This window comes from Lactuca sativa, chromosome 8 (genome assembly GCF_002870075.4).
Source record: "Lactuca sativa cultivar Salinas chromosome 8, Lsat_Salinas_v11, whole genome shotgun sequence".
In the NCBI taxonomy this organism is placed as follows: domain Eukaryota; kingdom Viridiplantae; phylum Streptophyta; class Magnoliopsida; order Asterales; family Asteraceae; genus Lactuca; species Lactuca sativa.
This window is the reverse complement of record NC_056630.2, coordinates 27,222,142-27,229,134: the sequence shown is the minus strand read 5'-3', so window position 1 is coordinate 27,229,134 and position 6,993 is coordinate 27,222,142. Positions and strand designations below refer to the sequence as shown.

General features: G+C 30.6%; 1 long non-coding RNA gene across 1 annotated transcript; it reads left to right on the top strand.

Annotated features, from left to right (window-relative positions):
• The first annotated feature begins 5,751 nt into the window (after positions 1 to 5,751).
• On the top strand, positions 5,752 to 6,477 carry LOC122195566 (uncharacterized). Its single transcript, XR_006185928.2, has 2 exons — positions 5,752 to 5,895; positions 5,974 to 6,477. It is a non-coding gene; the product is annotated as an uncharacterized LOC122195566 (long non-coding RNA).
• The last annotated feature ends 516 nt before the right edge of the window (positions 6,478 to 6,993 follow it).

Here is a 6,993-nt window from a genome sequence, read left to right as displayed (position 1 = left end):
GAAAACTCTATGTGCTCACCAGACTCCCAAGCCTGACCCACTCAGTTTCTTATATTACAGGTAGTGGCACAAGAGCATAGTTGGATGACTTGATGAGGTATTATGGATTATAGGCCAATAGATATAAGTAATGTTGTAAGGCCTATGGTGTTCTGTTTATGTTTTTGATCAATATTGAACATGACATCCCGAGGTTTAATATAATAAAATACATTTCTTCGGAAATGCTTTGATAAATCTTTATCATATTTTCTTTTGGGGACAAATTCTGCAACACTTTTATTTGAAAGATTAATCTAATTTTATTATAAAAGCATAAACGAAATCGGGCTTTTCTGGCCATGAAAATAGGGGATGTCACAATATCAAACAACAGTCTGGTATTTTGTGGTTTACTTATTGGCTCTGACTGATCGTACACATCACATCCTCCTTGAGTATCTTGAAATCCATTTGAAAATATTTTCCTTAGTTTGAGACAGGATTCACATGAGTGTTTGTCCAATTCACTCAAACCAAGGCTCTAATACCAACTTGTAACATTCAAAAAATTCTTGAAAATTTTTAACTTTTTAAACAACCACAAAACCATCATTTATTACAACTTGTTTTCAAAATAAGTATTACATCAGAGAAATTCCAAAATCGTAAAAAGAAAACATGAGGAGGTGCATGAGCACACCTTCGCCTTTCCATGATCCACTAAAGTGAAACATAATCCAAACTATAAGCCTAAAGCTTAGTGAGTTTCCCCCAAAATACCAATACATAACAAATAAATAGTTATACTAACAACATACGTTGGGCCCAATCAACCATCAGGTTGGAATACGCCAGGCCCCTCAACCATCGGGTTGGAATGTCAATATAGTACGGATCCTATCATCCTTGGGATAGAATACCCCAGGCCCTCAACCATTGGGTTAGAATGCGAACGTACTATGGGTCCAATCATCCTCGAGATGGAATACCCTAGGCCCCTTAACCATCAGGTTGAAATGCCTCAACCTGTTGGCTTACGCACAAAGTAGTGAAGCCTCAGCCGCTAACAAATCATTTACACATATAACAAATAATCATATAATAGTCTACATCTAGTCACATAGATCTACAGATCACTAAGCATAGCAACATCCTATCTACTAGGATACCGATCTAACAGATCATAACAATACAATAGCATGCATAACATGATATCAATCCAATGTGTCGACATTGGTGCCTTCGACCCGCAAATATAGTGAGGACAACTCACCTCACTAGTAGTGCAGAACTGATAAGGTCTGACTCTAAATCTCAGCTCCTGAATCAATGCCTACAACCATCATGACCAAAACCCATCAAAATCCCGAAATACCAAAAATACCCTCAAAAGTCCAACTTGGTCAACCATGGTCAAAGCCAAAGTCAATGGTCAAGGTTAACAGTCCATGTTGACCCAACTCGTCCAGTGGATCTCTTGGACTCGTCGAGTTCTATAGAACTCAAAAAGTCGGGGAAAACCCTAGTCAACTCACTGAGTTGGCTGGACAACTCGCCGAGTTTTCCCCAGCTTAACACATACAACTGATTCTTCGATTCCAAAGACTCTAAGGCTCAGTTCTAAACTCCAAATGTGTCTAAAAGGATAAAGTTTCCAACTTTATCCTTCAGGACTACTCCAAATGCTCAAAAACCCTTCCACAGGGCTTGAAAACTCAAAGGCTTAACCATTAAGCACAAAATACTTGAGATCTAGAACCCAACTTTTCCAGAAGAGGTTCTAGCCTCAAAACATCCCAAAGGTGGGTTCTTTATAGACATGCATGTCCAATGCATGTCTTGAACCAAAAATGAGTCAAAAAGGGGAAATATGACCTAAACTCCATGCATCGCATCAAAACTTGGCAAAGGACCAGATCTAATCCACTCTAAGGTCACCTTGACCTGGAGATTCATAAAGTTGCAAAGTTTATGAAGTCCATCCATTGCAACATCCAAGAATAAGGAGAAAAATGGACAAAACTCAAGATCTAGCTTCATAGATAGATAAAAATCGAATCTTGAACACTTACAATGGTCCAAAAGAGTGCCAAACTGAAGATAAGAGCTTTGCTTGCTAGATCCTTGCCTCATTCTCTCAAACCCTTCCTTCTTTTGCTCCAAAATGCCACACTAACTCACAATATGAGATGGAATGAAGATTAGGATTCACAATGCCGATATTAGGGTTTGGAGGCTGATAAAAGATTAGCCTCAAGGACTTAAGGAGGTTATATAGGGTGCAAACCCTAAAATTTAGGGTTTCTCATTCAGCCGCCAACTCGTCGAGTTTTCCTCACCAACTCGTCGAGTTGGTCCAAAATGATGTGCGACCCAAAAGCCTTCAACACGTCGAGTTGAGGCCATCAACTCGACGAGTTCCAAGGGAAATTTGTCTTTGAATAAAAATTTCATACCTAAGAATCGGGATGTTACATAGAGTATTGCATTTTTATTTTTATGGAAACTCTACCCAAATATAGCATGTTACTTTTATTTTTATAAACTACCCTGATATAACATTACATTTTCGTCTTATTTTGAAAATTAACCAAAATATAGTATTGTACTTTTATTTCTTTTAAAACTACATTGATGTTGCATTGTTTTCATATTTTTTCTGAAAATCTACCATAATATTTCACTAAATTTCCATGTTTTTTTCTTGAAAAACTATCCGGATGTAACAAAGCATTTTCATCGCTTTTTTTTTTTTTTTTTTTTTTTTTTTTTTTTTTTTTAATTTTAGTGTTCATGTTAATGCTTTATGTACCATTTGGTTTTATTGTAATTTCAGGTAGAGAGATGGGTATATATCTTAGTACTCCAAAAACATAAAAGTTCTTTGAAGATTGTGAGAATGAGAGGGTCAAATATGGTTTATCGACGATGCAAGGGTGACATAATTGTGAAACCTCATATACTCTTGAGCCATGTCTAACATGTGCCCATTTTCTAGTTGAAATTGAATTTTGGAAATGTATTGTAAGACTTAAAAAGGCTAGAAATCGGGTGATTGACAGCGACTCCTATTGAAATTGATATAAGCACCATTAAGATATTTTTGAAAAAGATAGAGGAGTATGTTAATTTTGAATTCCAAAATCAAATGAATGCATGTTAAGAGTTGTAAGATCAGAAATTATATGTGATTTTGTCCTTAAGATTATGATTTAGAATAAGGAAGGGATAAACACAATTTACTATCACATTAATTATATGACTTTTTAATTTTAAATAACAAAAAAACTAAAATTGACAGATAAATATTATTTATTTAAAATATATTAAAATTAATGATGATTGACATATAACATAATAAATATTGATTTAAGAGTAAGATATCATATTAAAAAAAAAAATTATTTCATTAGATTTTCATACAACTCGGATAAATCATATATCTGACTCTTCCGTTATGTTAATAATTGTTGGTTGATTCAACCATGCTATCTTTAATTAATGAAAGAGATAACTTGCATTCAGAAATTATAATTGATATCGACATTAATACTCTTTAATGTTTGCCGAAAGGAAATTCTGAAAATCTATAAAGATGAAAATTGCAGTCAAATTAATTTGGTTTTCAAGCACAATTGAATGAAAAAAGCATTATTGCCTACTTGCATAGGGCAACCCCACACTCATAAATATTTAATTTCCTTTAGTTTGCAGATTTTAATTTCCTTTAGTTTGCAGATATATATATATATATATATATATATATATATATATATATATATATATATATATATATATATATATATATATATATATATATATATATATATATATATATATATATATATATATATAGGGTTAGGTTCATTTGAGACCATCAATATTTTGTGAGACCGTGAGACGCATTTTTTTATTTTATTTTATTTTATTTTTATTTTTTTATATTTTTTTTAGTTAATTCATATTTCGAAAATAATATTTAAAAAAAGAATTTTTTGATTTTTCCACTTATTTTGCATTTTAAAATTATTTTTAGAATATGTGCAGTGTAATATTCTATTTAGAATATTTCACGTATTTTTCAAAAAAATAGAATTTTTTTTATTTATTTTTATTTTATTAGTTAATTCAAGTTCCGAAAATAATATTTAAAAAAAGAATTTTTAGATTTTTCCATTTATTTTGCATTTTAAAATTATTTTTTAGAATATGTCAGTGTAATATTCTATTAAGAATATTTTACGTATTTTTCAAAAAAAAAATGGAATTTTTTTTATTTATTTTAATATTTTTTAATATTTTTTTTAGTTAATTCAAGTTCCGAAAATAATATTTAAAAAAAGAATTTTTGGATTTTTCCATTTATTTTGCATTTTAAAATTATTTTTAGATTTGGTCTCACGGTCTCACAAAATTAGAATGGTCTCAAATGAACCTGAACATATATATATATATATATATATATATATATATATATATATATATATATATATATATATATATATATATATATATATATATATATATATATATATATTAGTTGTGTACCCGCGTGATATGGCACCGGAAAAAAAATGTTTCGGCTATTAGTTATATTCGAACGTTTTGTTTTAGACTTTGTGTTTCGGCTATCAACCTTTTTTGGATGTTTTGTTTCACCTATTTGTTCCTTTAGACATTTCATTTTGACGAAAGTTTTGTTTGGATGTTTTGTTTCGAGTAGTAGTTTTGTTAAGACATTTTGTTTCGCCGACATTTTTCTTTGGACATTTTGTTTCGGTTATTAGTTTTCTTCAGCCTTTTTGTTTCAACGGTAATTTTCTTTGGATGTTTCCTTTCGGCTATTAGTTTTCTTCAGACGTTTTGTTTCGACTATAGTTATGTTTGGAAGTTTTTTTCGGCTATTAGTTTTCTTCGTACATTTATATTTAAAGAAAGTTTTCTTTGGACATATTGTTTCAGGTTTTAGTTCTCTTCTGACGTTTCGTTTTGTGATAGTTTTCTTTGGACGTATCGGAAATTTCGTTTCGGCTATTAGCTATTAGTTTAATCCGGAGGTTTTTTCTTTGGACGTTTTGTTTTAGCCATTAGCTATTAGTTTTCTCATGACATTTTGTTTCACAATAGTTGTTTCATTTCGGTTATTAGTTTTCTTCGGATGTGTTCTTTGAAATATAGTTTTCTTTGGACGTTTTGGATTTTGTTTAATCTATTAGTTTCTTTGGATGTTTCATCTATTAGTTTCTTTTGATATTCCATTTCACTTATTAACTTTTTTTTTTTTATATTTCGTGTCGCCTTTTGTGGTATGGTTCGACAAATAGTATATGAGCAGCAATTAGATTTCGTTCTATGAATATTTTTTCTTTTGATATGTCATGTTTGAATATCATATTAATACTTGGGCAACTATTTATCATATTAGTATTCAGGCAGCTACTAATATATAATTATTTTTTAGGTTAAATTTTGAAACGTATTGTTATATTTGTTGAGACATAGATTATAAAAATTTTGGTAAGCTATTCAAGATTTATTGTAATCATAATATTATTATAATTGACATGTAATTTATTTAATTCGCATAAAATAACAAATTATTTTCTTCATGAAATTATTACAATTAATTTCTTTCATCATCCCCTAATCTAATAAATATTTTTCCACGTGGCATTTTCTCAATACATTCTTAGAATATTTTCCCGCCTAAAATTTTCAATATAAGACTCTCTTTTTCTAAATGCTTTTTCGAGTTCGTTTTCAGCCTAATGTGTTTTTATCCATATACCCTTTATACAAGATTCATGTTTCCAGTTATATCTTCAAATTCAAATCTTTCCTAAATTTACGGCTGTAATTTGCACAATCAAATCCCTCTATATCTACAAATCCACGAGATAAAAGGATTGATTTGTCAGTCTTCTCAATTGTTATTTTTCTTTATCAGTATGCACCGATGGAACCCTAATGGCTTCGTTTTCTTGATTGCAGGTTTGATAACGACAATCTAATCCTCCATGGCGCGTGATGAAAGTTCATCTCTTCTCAAACCTAAGTATAGGCATCGAAGACGAAATAGGTTACGACGTTTATGTCAACTTCCTCAAAATTCAGATTTTGTTTCTCCATCGTAACATCTATAATATTCAATTCCCAGTTATTTTTAAATTCATTTAGAAGGAACATACAAAGTGTTAGCATTAATGTCTCTCTTCTCTCTCATTTCTTCTCTGTTTTTAGAACAATCTATCATTCGAGTCTCAGATAATGATGTTGCTTGATCATCCAAATGTTCTTAAAATCAAACCTCTCATTTGTAAACGACCATAACCTATGGGTTGTTATGCCTTTCATGGCAGGTGATTCTCGTCGTCATATGTTGCAGGCTTTCCTGAGGGTTTTAGGAAGTTATTATTGCCTTTGAGGTGTTCAGCAAAATGTGATAATGAATTTCTTTTTGGAAATGAAGGTTCATATTTGGTTGTATTAATAAAATTGTAGATTGTTTTGGTCCCTTCATGTTTGTTTTTCTTGAAAAAAAAAACAATATAATGTTAGGAAAAAAACATACATGTATTTTGAATTAATAGAGGTCTCAGTTGTAAGAACCATCCAGTTTAGGAACATCAAAATTTTTTGTAAAAGAGTCGGGTCGTAGAAAACAGGGTGATGGTTGGGTTTCATTTTTTGCACTATCTTTTGTTAAGTTCTTATTTATGCGTAGATATTACTCCTTTTAGTGTGTGGAACTGCAATGGAGAAGAGCAAATGGTTAGTGTTATATTAATATTTATAAAAGGAATGATTGTTGATATTTGAGAATCACGAAGTATGAGGATCGAAATGATCAAGATGTGTATGGAACTCAAGGTTGATAAATTCAAGTAATATATGCACTTGGAAAGGAAATTGTTGGGAGATCAATTAAAAAAAATTATATTAAAAGATCAAAGAAGAAAAAGTAGTACTCTTTGTAAGGGTAGAGTTTTATTCCTTATTATAAATAAGCAT